We start from the raw sequence: 10,708 nt of genomic DNA, 5'->3' as shown, positions 1-10,708 counted from the left end.
TCTGGCTTTAGGGACAGCCTGCAATCTCCCTCTGAGCTTCTCCCAGAATCTCCTGAAGTTCAGGCAAGCGAATCGGAAACAATGAGGCAGTTACATGGGAAGTGATCTTAATGAGAGAAGAGATTCAATAGATTCAAGACAGATTGTAAGAGAGAATAATGAAAAAGAGATGGATAGTGGGAGGCAGCGCCAGCTGAGTCACAAGAAAGAAGGATTTGAGAGAGTCTCCAGGCAGGCTGACCTGTTGGTGAAATAGACTGTCTTTCCTTAGTCCCTGAAATAGATTCAAGACAGATTGTAAGAGAGAATAATGAAAAAGAGATGGATAGTGGGAGGCAGCGCCAGCTGAGTCACAAGAAAGAAGGATTTGAGAGAGTCTCCAGGCAGGCTGACCTGTTGGTGAAATAGACTGTCTTTCCTTAGTCACTGAAGGGAGGGTTTCCAAAAAACTAGCTACAGCTGACCCCACAACCCCACGATCACACTCATCTTGTCTTGTTGCCTTTTGTTCTCTAGCTTTGACAGTGATACATTACTGACTTTTTGCCTTCCCATCTCTATGTGTCTCTGTCCTCAACTACAGGAGCACATGGGCAAAAGCCTGGTGTTACAGAGGTCATAATTCGTGCTAGTTCACACACGCACAGACACATATGCACATACACACTGACTCTTGCCTGTAGGAGGGCTGAATGCCGCTGATGTGGAATCTGTTCTTACATGGTCCGAATTCAGCATCTCACTCTCTCTCTCTCTCTCCCTCCCCTTTCCATCCTTCTTTTAGACTGAAACGGCATCCTTTATCTTCTTCTCCTTTGTTTTTTCTTCGCTAAAAATATCCATTCCCAGAAAATCTAATTCTTCAAATTGCGTGCATGTCCCTCCTCTTTCCTCTGTCAATCAAAGTGTGCTTGCTCCTCCCTCTGCCTCTTGCGTGCCTCCTCTTGTCCTTTATCGTTGTCTGGACGCTTCACTTCTGCCTCTTCGGTTGCTCGAAAGAGAGAGAGTGTAAGCGAGCGACAGAAGCTGCTCGGCATGTGAGTCTTTGCTTGTCTTTCCACTGTTTAATTGCTCTGCTGTTGCTGCCACGCCACTCTTGTCTTCCCTTTCGCGTTCTGTCGGTCTGTTCGCTCAGCATTCCTCTCCTCCTCCTGGGTCACTCCATCCATTCACTCCTCCTCCTGCTCTGTCATTTCTGTTCGCTCCGCACTCCTCCGTGTCCACACAGCCAGCGCCTGGCTCAGCCTGTGCCAGCTCTCTCTCTCACTCACTTTCTTACTTACTTGCTCTCTCTCTCTCTGTCTCTCTCTCTCTCCCTCTCTCTCTCAAACTCTCTTTATTCGCCTGTATGTTTCTTTCACTGTCTGCTTCCTTGAACAAGGCGGAAAAGAAACAAAAGAGTCCCTCTAATGTTTCTCTTCATGAGCTTGTTAAAAAGTAAAATGGTGTCCTGTGTGTGTGAGCATGTAGGAGGGTTGCTTTTGAGTAGAAACAAAAGCCAAAAGAGCTCACTTGTGTTCAATGCTTCCTATCGCGCACACTTATATTTTCTTTCACTTTTTTTCTGTCTTTTACATACATATTTGGTGCTTTTTTCTTTTTTGGAAAAAAGGTTTGGCACAACACAAAAATGCTAGAATCTTCTAGCATGACTGAAACATTATTTACTAAAGATTTGCATAACAGTGTGGGGATGGAGACAGTGACCTGTCAAGAGTCTTTGCCACATGAGTGCATGTAGATATTTTGCAATAGGCAGACAGATACAGAGTCACAGATCACCAAATATTTAGAGAGCAACAGATGGAGCGAGAGTTGGATGGGGGGTTTTCTTTAATCATAAACTGAATATATCACAACAGCACAATACCAAACTGTTTTGACTAGACACTTGCATATTTGACACATCCCATCATTCTTTATAACATTTCACTAATTAGCCAATAATGTCTTAGAAAAATCCCTGTTTTTGTTATTTGCTAACACGTCACCAAAAAAAAAAAAAATCAATTACAAATGTATATTTAACCATTTAACCAAATTAGACACTTTCTCTGTTAGTTATCCTCAATGAAGAATGGGCTCTGTATGTGTAAATGAGTCATCAGGAGATGCAAACAGTGTCAAATAAGGCTTTTTTATTTTTTTAATAATTGTCCTCAAAATTAATTTTCTCACCTTAAACATCTGTTTGATGTTCTTGTGAATCTTTTTTTTTTTTTACTTGTTTTTTTTTTTCAGTGAACAAAATAACCTTGTTAACAACATGGACTTTAAGTACTTCAATTGAAAAATGATCATCAAAAGCTGAAAACAGATTTTAATCCCACAAAAACTGTTGAATAAATTCTTACAAATACATTAATAAAAACAACAAAAAATAAAAAGGAAGATGCAATTAGAAACTTGCTTACCAGGATTACTTTGTTGCATCTGCTGGTCTTGAATTAGCGAACTGCAAGTCTCAAATATGTAACATTGTTCACAGTAGTGCAGAAAGTTAGATATTTCATGATTATTCAATCTTCATTATACTGGCAAATAAACTGTTATCATATTATGTAACTTGGCTATAAACCAAAAGGAATTCCTTAACATAAAACTGAGACTGTTTTAGAGTTACATTTGCAATATTTTTCTCGTTATCCATAGTGCATTACTAGCCCCAGTTGTATGTATTTTTTATAAACCTAATAAAATGACAATAAATGTGATTTATAATTCATTGGTAAGACTTGGAGAGCTAAATTCAAATTAATGGTTTTACTGAAACCTTGTAACTTGGGAACTGACTTTAAGGTTCAGACCTGGGACTTGACTTCTGTCAGGGTTTGTTTTGGGTTGTGTTGGTGTTCATATCTTTTGCTTTGTATTCATGCTCTTAGATTAGTTTCCTGGTTTGTCATGCGTTCCTTGCCCCTAATGTGATCATGTCATGTGCTACCCTTGTCTGTGTGTTATGAGGTGCGTTCGACTTCATGCAGCACTGTGCAGATCGATCGCAATCTGACTTGAAGCAGTGCATGCCGGTTAGTAATTTTGTCCGACTTGAGACGGCACCGACGCCACGTCACTGTCACGTGTGGCATCGTTCGACTTCATGCAGCACTGCGCAGATCGATCGCAATCTGACTTGAAGCAGTGCATGCCGGTTAGTAATTTTGTCTGACTTGAGACGGCGCCGACGCCACGTCACTGTTACGTGTGGCATCAAAGCACCGCGAGAGCGTTTCGAGAGCAGCCGGCTGACTCAGGCGGTGCAGTTTCTCCAGAGCAGCTGCAGGAGCGTTGATGACGACACATGCCAGATTGGCATGACAACTATCAAGTGTGTTTTGGGTTTATTCTAACCTTTTAAATTCCAATAATAGCCACAAATCTGTGTTTTTAGAACAGTAAAAGCTTTTTTACTGTAGTCGCAATGTTATATTGAGTCACGTTTATCATAAAACACTGATGAAAGCATACATTCCCCCACTTTATTAGTATTTAAATAGTATATATTTACGTTGAACTTTATTCTTGAACAGATGGCGATGTATTAAGACGTATATAATCAGTATATATCTGTTGCTCATGAAAACGTTTCTGAAACGTCTGTATATTTGACAAATAATTGCATTTCATTCACTTCATTCACTTCATCTGTGATAGAGTATGCAAACACCGTGCGAACGTCACTAACGGGAGCAGAAAGTGTCCGGCTTGACGGCTCCATTTTCAACTCCGCCCCCGACTGCAAGCAGCTACTCTCGTTGACTGCCGTCTGTAGCCGTGCTTCAAGTCGAACGCACCTATGTTCTGATTGGTTCCTTGGTTCATGTGTCATGTTCTCATTGGTTGTCTTAGTCATGTGTCTTGTTTCTCATTGGTTGGTTCTTGTCATGTGACCCTTAGTGTTTGCTATAAGTAGCCCTCTTGTTGCCATTGTTTCTTGTCGTGTATTGATGTTGTAACCTGCTTTTGGTGAGTCTAGTCTGTTCATGCCAAATCATGTCTGTTCAAGTCAAGTCTTTGTTTGGATTTTGGATTACTTTTGTAAATAAAACTGCACTTGGGTTCTCACTACGCTCGCCTCCAGTGGACTAATCGTTGCAACTTCGTCTTGTAAAAAATTGTTTTGGACCTGTCTAGCAGTTGTCTGCTCATTCTCTGATGCAATAGATTGTTAGAGTAGAAAGAAAAAAAATATTAAAATGAATTTATGCATAAAAGGTCATTCTAATTCCAGCTAGCAAACAACAAAGAAATTGGCACTGATAAGGCCAGTGGTGAACTGGTGCGCAGCCTCGCATAAAACACATTTGAATTAATTTCCAACAGAAAGATTCATATTCTCTTCATCATCCTCAAATCACGAGTACAATCTACAACTTCAGTCTGGAGCCTTTCAGCCATTACTTATCAGTTAGCATCACACTTCCCCTAGGAACTCATATCCTCCGAAGAGCATTCAAGTGGCCTGAACATCAGTGCATCTATTAACTGCTGCTTGATTCAGTTTCGGCAAGTACAATCCAGTACATTTGCATCTGCATTGTGCCTTTCATTATAAAACTGCGGTAAGTACAATAAAAAGGACAGAAGAATCCTTTAGCTTATATTAATTTTCCCAGTATGTGGGGCATTCAGTTTCACAGCAAGCATGTAACTGATTTTATTATGCTTTCTTTCAGGCAGATGCTTTATTGAGTGCCCATATGATCTCAGCATGAAACTAGCTCTTCAACATGACCTCTTATTTTACCATGCTAACAAACTCAACCGAGTACAAAAGAACATAAGCATAAATTCACAAAGATCGGAAGAAAGTACAGTTCTTTAACACAGCATGTCATCTCACGAAGGCCTGAATAAACAGCTTACATATTTACATGTGACATGCATAAATCTCAACACAATGGTGTACAAGATGTCACACTACATGCTATACATCACAAAAATGGCCAACACAGATCGGCATTTCAAAATATTCTTCAATAATGATCTGAACCAAATCAGCATGCACAGAGATTTCAACATTTGAAGCAAAAAAGTATTTAAAAATGAAGAAAAAAAAGACACAAATATGCAAGTTAAAGTTCAATTTTTTAGGCACTTAAAGGGTTAGTTCACCCAAAAATGAAAATGCTGTCATTAATTACTCACCCTCATGTCGTTCCAAACCTGTAAGACCTTCATTCATCTTCGGAACACAAATTACGATATTTTTGATGGAATCTGAGAGCTCTCTGACAATCCCATAGACAGCAAGGATATTACCACGACACAACACATAGAAATGTAGCAAGGACATTGGTAAAATAGTCCATGTGACATCAGGGGTTCAACTAGGGCTGTGCGATATGGATGTTGAACTAGATTTGTTGCGCCAAGTTCACATGTACTCCGTCTGCAGTGCATATACAGTATGTATATGACTCATTTTGCTTTCGCACAGGACGCGTTTGCAGTCTCCTGATCCGCGGCTGTTTACCACAAACACAACATTTATCCATTACTTTGATTTAAAATAAATATAACTTTGTTTAACTACCACCACGAGTGCCATCTATTATTGCCTTGTTTATCTAAAATTGCACTTTTCCTTGTTTTAAATCTAGCCAAAAAGTCATGTGTTGACTGTGAAACAGTAAACTTTAATTATATGCATTTATGGTGTAATTACTACATTTCCATGTCAATCCATGTTAATTTTTACCGTGAATAATGCGCTGTCCCTTGTTACGTTTGTATGCCCACCCGGTCTGTTCTGTTCTCGTGCTCCATTTAGGCGCGCTGCATTCTGATTGGTTCGGATAGCATACTGCGGGAGGTCGGGGCGCGGAAAACCGTGCTATAAAGCGATTTAGAAATCGTGCAAGCTCATATTACGATTTTATGACGATTTTGATTAATCGCACAGCCCTAGGTTCAACCATAATTTTACAAGCTACAGGAATACTTTTTGTGCGCAAAGAAAAAAATAACAATTTATTCAGCAATTCTTCTGGAGAATTACTCATTTTGGAGATTACCCCAGAACATAATCAACGTAATCAGCATTGTTTACTTTCAGTAGAAAGCGCGCACATGATGAACGTAAACAACACTGATTACCTTTACTGATTACCACTGATTACGTTATTATTGTTTTCTTTGCGCACAAAATGTATTCTCGTAGCTTCGTAAAATTGCGGTTGAATCACTGATGTCACATGGACAATTTTACCAATGTCCTTACTATGCTTCTGTGCATTGATCGTGGTAATATCCTTGCTGTCTATGGGAGAGTCAGAGAGCTCTCAGATTCCATCAAAAATATCTTAATTTGTGTTCCGAAGATGAACGAAGGTCTTACGGGTTTGGAACGACATGAGGGTGAGTAATTAATAACAGAATTGTAATTTTTGGGTGAACTAACCCTTTAATTAAAATTAAGCAGTTACATTTTAACCATTTCAAACAATTACTTGGAAAGCACCTTACTTCACTTTTTTACGATTTACGGTGTGCTTCTATACAAGAATATACTACTGTTTAAAATATCTAAGCCCATGGCAGGACTGTTTTCAAAGCTTTACACAAAAAATCATTTTCTTCCTGGAAATTTTAAATGGGATTTTTACTTCCAGAGCCCCACTGTGCGATCTACTTTCCCGAAAATCAAAATGGGTTCTACAGCGAGCAAGAGGCCATGCAGCAGCTCACTAATGAGAGTGTCCAACCCTCATTCAAAGAACCATGGATTGAATTTGACACCAGATACCTGAGGGCCAAACACTAAACCCTCTACTAGAACCAAACAAAAACTAAATTCAGCCACAGTATTACATGTCTACGAGCATTTAGGTTCTTTCCTCAAACGAAATGCATTAATAAATCAACAGATAAATAAATACACTCTATGACAAAGATGCACATTCGACTTACGCAACACTGTGCTCGCTTTACAGGTCCTGACTCAGATAAAAATACCTGTGTGTATGAGAGTGCTGATGAATATAAACTTCTCAGCTTGAAAAGTTCAGTCTCTTTTTACTGAGAGCCATGTTCACACATTCACAGTCACTGCCTACAAACAAACAGGACTACTGCATATAAAGTATTACTGAAATAACACTGAATTATAGACACACAGGGGTCTTAAATTTGTAAGATGTCATATTCAGTTATGAATTATATGAATCATGTAAATTATAGTCTATGCAATGCAATTAATGCAATGCAATGCAATTAAAATAAAAACATCACCTTGCATCACTGAATATTACTGTCGTCTATGAGAACACTATAGGAACCAATTGTCTAAACAAATATAGTAGTAACTCAAAATGACCCAACGGCCAATAGCAAATAATGTTTTAATGCACAAATATAAAAATGTTTGGGCTTAGCCATTGCTTCTTTCTTATGACATTATCCAAGCCTGTCTTGTTTTGCATATGCGTGATCTCAGCATTGAAGCTACACAATGCAGAATCGCATTTACATAGTCAGCGACACACCAGCTTCCCCACTTAGAATGTTACATTCATTTATAGAAGTCTGGAGACAAGAAGACTGTAGCCTCATGCATAGACATGCACAGACATAAACAGACATGGGGATAACCTGACAATCTGATCTATCCTAGATTCCTGAAAGTGTCAGAAATCAGTACAAAAGGGATTTGCTAACTGTTTGAAGCCTGTTATGAAGCAGCATTATTACAAACAACAAAGCCATTCTTGAAATAAACGAGCAGAAACACACAACCTCGCCAAACTGTGTCATTAGTGTTCTTTTCCCAATATCAACAGACGCTTCTGTGGAATACTATATGCATAGTGCAGGCGCAGACTGAGATTTAGAGAAATGGCAGATAGCAGTCAATTGGCTATGCAGAGCAAGCTATATAGTGGAGTAAAAGACATGGAAATGCTTGCGATTTAAAAAAAATTTCATTTTGAAAAAGTTTGGTAATGGTGTGTATTTGCACAATGGGGGTATTACTGTCAACCGTAAGGACTAGGCATATAAAAAACAATGCAAAAAGAGCTGTACTATTAGGTGTTAATGTGCACTGAAGCACCAATATGCATGATTTGAGGAGCTCCTCATTTGCTGTGATAAATCAAGGGAGAAGAGCTTGTACAGCCATTTCTCTACAGATTTCTCCTCCCTAATTTGCATACAATTCACTCTAGAATAAGGCATGTTTGAGATTCTTTCAGCCGTCACTCAATTTACCAAGACAAGTCTATGAAAATCTCAGAATTTCAGGAAAAACTGAAATGATGCACAAAGTTCTGCTTAAACGCCAGCCAAATTGGTCAATGCTCAAAAAAGAAGGGATGCATTTTGTCAAGGTGATCAATAAGACAGTGTTCTGAATAAAGATGACTTCAATAGCACTGGTAATCAATGACCTCAGTCTGCTCAATGAGTTTTTTAATCAAGGCGTCGCCAAACGTGTCTGATGTGAGAAATGGCTTTACCCCAGATCACAGACCTACTGCTTTAAAAGCAGCAGACTATTGAAATGAATGGAAGGGGCATGCCTCATCAGATAGGAAAGGAAATTAATAGTGTTTGTGCAGGAGGGGATAGAGAGGGGGATCGAAATAGCGCATACTCTCAATGTCATCCACACTCATCTAGTAGACAATGCTCAGATACTATTGAGTGGGTTGTTTGCACAGGACGATATAAGAGAAAGGAGATACAGAGAGTGATGGAAGGAGGTGTGGCTGTCCATCAAGACCAAATTAGAAAGCAGTAGTCACCATGATGTGAAGTGTATGTGTGTGTGAGGTGCTAATCACCTGGAAACACATGAAGCTGACTTTAAAAGGAGAGGTGGCCATCTCAGTCAGTGCACGTTCACTCTGCTGATTAGAGAGCAGCAGGCAGATATTCATCTTACATTCAGACTAATTCACACTGCTAAATCTTACAGTTATGTTTCAAGCATTATAAAACTGGTTTGATGGGAAACACACATGGCCATGTTCACATTTATCATTGAGAAAAGATGATGGACTAACTGGTGTCAGACAAGGTAGTGCTGATAAACAGACTGCTGCTTTATACAACAGTTCAATAAACAAGTTAATAGAGTAACTAACATTTTAGACACAATGTTGCCGGTTATTTTGTGTATTTGTGCTCCTCCAGTGAAAATGTGACCCTGGACCACAAAACAAGTCTTAAATTGCATGGGTATATTTGTAGCAATAGCCAACACTGCAAGGGTCAACATTAACAATTTTTCTTTTATGCCAAAACTAATTAGTATATTAAGTAAAGATCATGTTCCATGAAGATATTTTGTAACTAAAAAAAAAAAATCTTAATTTTTGATTAGTAATATGCATTGCTAAGGACTTAATTTGGACAAATTTTCTCAATATTTTGATTTTTTTTTTTTTTTTGCACCCCCAGATTCCAGATATTTTAATAATTGTATCTCGACTAAATAGAGAAACAAATAGATAAATAAATCCACAGCACAAGAAGTCATGCATCTCCAAGCAAAACACAGCAGTGTTCTATTCCAGAATGAATTCATGTTTTTGAATTAATTGGTTGAGTGAATGATTCTGTTACTCACTAATAACATATTGTTTTGTTCCTGAATGTATCAGTTCTGTAAATGATTCATTCATATATAAAGACAGTCACATTTTGTTCTTGAATAAATCAATGATTTTGAATGATCGACTGAATGAATGAATGACATGAAGACAGGTTGCGTAAACAACCAACATGTCTATCTGAATCTTTATGAGTGAGTCATTAAATTAATTATTGAATGAATCGGTGGAAGGAATGATTTAATGACTCACTCAAGACGTTTGTTTCATTCTTGAAAAAATTGATTGAATGAATGCTTCGATGACTTGTTTAGTTCCCAAACAAATCGGTTGAGTGAATTAATCATTGATTCAAGGACTTACTCATTTTGCACCTGAATTGATCAGTGTTTTGAAGAAATAATTTGAAATATAGCTGCAGGTAGCGATTACCGTGGTTTAAGCACTTTAAGGCCTTTATTGCATCTAAGCTGTTATGGCTTAGGCCAGTGGTCCTCAAACCTTTCCATGAAGTACCCCCAGCACTGCACATTTTGTATGTCTCCCAATATCTGACACACCCACTTCAGGTCTTGCAGTCTCCACTAATGAGCTGATGAGTTGAATCAGGTGTGATAGATGAGGGAGACATACAAAATGTGCAGGGCTGGGGGTACTCCAGGACAGGTTTGAGAACCACTGGCTGAGGCCAACCTGAAATTTTGGACTGACATTACAACACATCCATGATGAAGAATATTGCAACACACACATACACAGAGGCGGACAGTAACTAAGTACATTTACTTGAGTATTGTACTTGAAAATATTACCTATAAAGCCACAGAAGAACTGTTGTGCGTCTCCTAATAAAACACAATAGGTGTTGGACTTGAAGCAGCACTGCACAGACTGTTCTGTGTGGGACATCAAAGTACCACGAGAGCGAATAGATTTTTTTTTTATTTTCTTTCTTATTTTCTTTTTTTTATTTAAAATTTTTGTTTTGATGTCAAATAAGTCTTGCTGTTTTGCTTTTTTGTTAAAGCAGTGTTTCTGTTGTAAAATTATACAGCTACAGTTGTGTTGCTGGGTTTTAAAGCAGGTTTGATTTTGTTTCTTCCTTATCACTCTGTATTTACAGGATTTCACTGCACACTCTGTTCAAATGT

The 10,708-nt window shown here is 38.5% G+C and overlaps 1 protein-coding gene across 3 annotated transcripts in view; it reads right to left on the bottom strand.

Moving 5' to 3' along the window:
• Positions 1 to 10,708, bottom strand: part of LOC107654528 (acid-sensing ion channel 2-like) — a 359,561-nt gene that overhangs the window by 134,713 nt on the left and 214,140 nt on the right. The window lies entirely within an intron of this gene.

This window comes from Sinocyclocheilus anshuiensis, unplaced genomic scaffold (genome assembly GCF_001515605.1).
Source record: "Sinocyclocheilus anshuiensis isolate Anshui unplaced genomic scaffold, SAMN03320099.WGS_v1.1 scaffold419, whole genome shotgun sequence".
NCBI lineage: Eukaryota > Metazoa > Chordata > Actinopteri > Cypriniformes > Cyprinidae > Sinocyclocheilus > Sinocyclocheilus anshuiensis.
The sequence above is the reverse complement of the archived record's forward strand: the minus strand, read 5'-3'. Positions and strand labels throughout refer to the sequence as shown.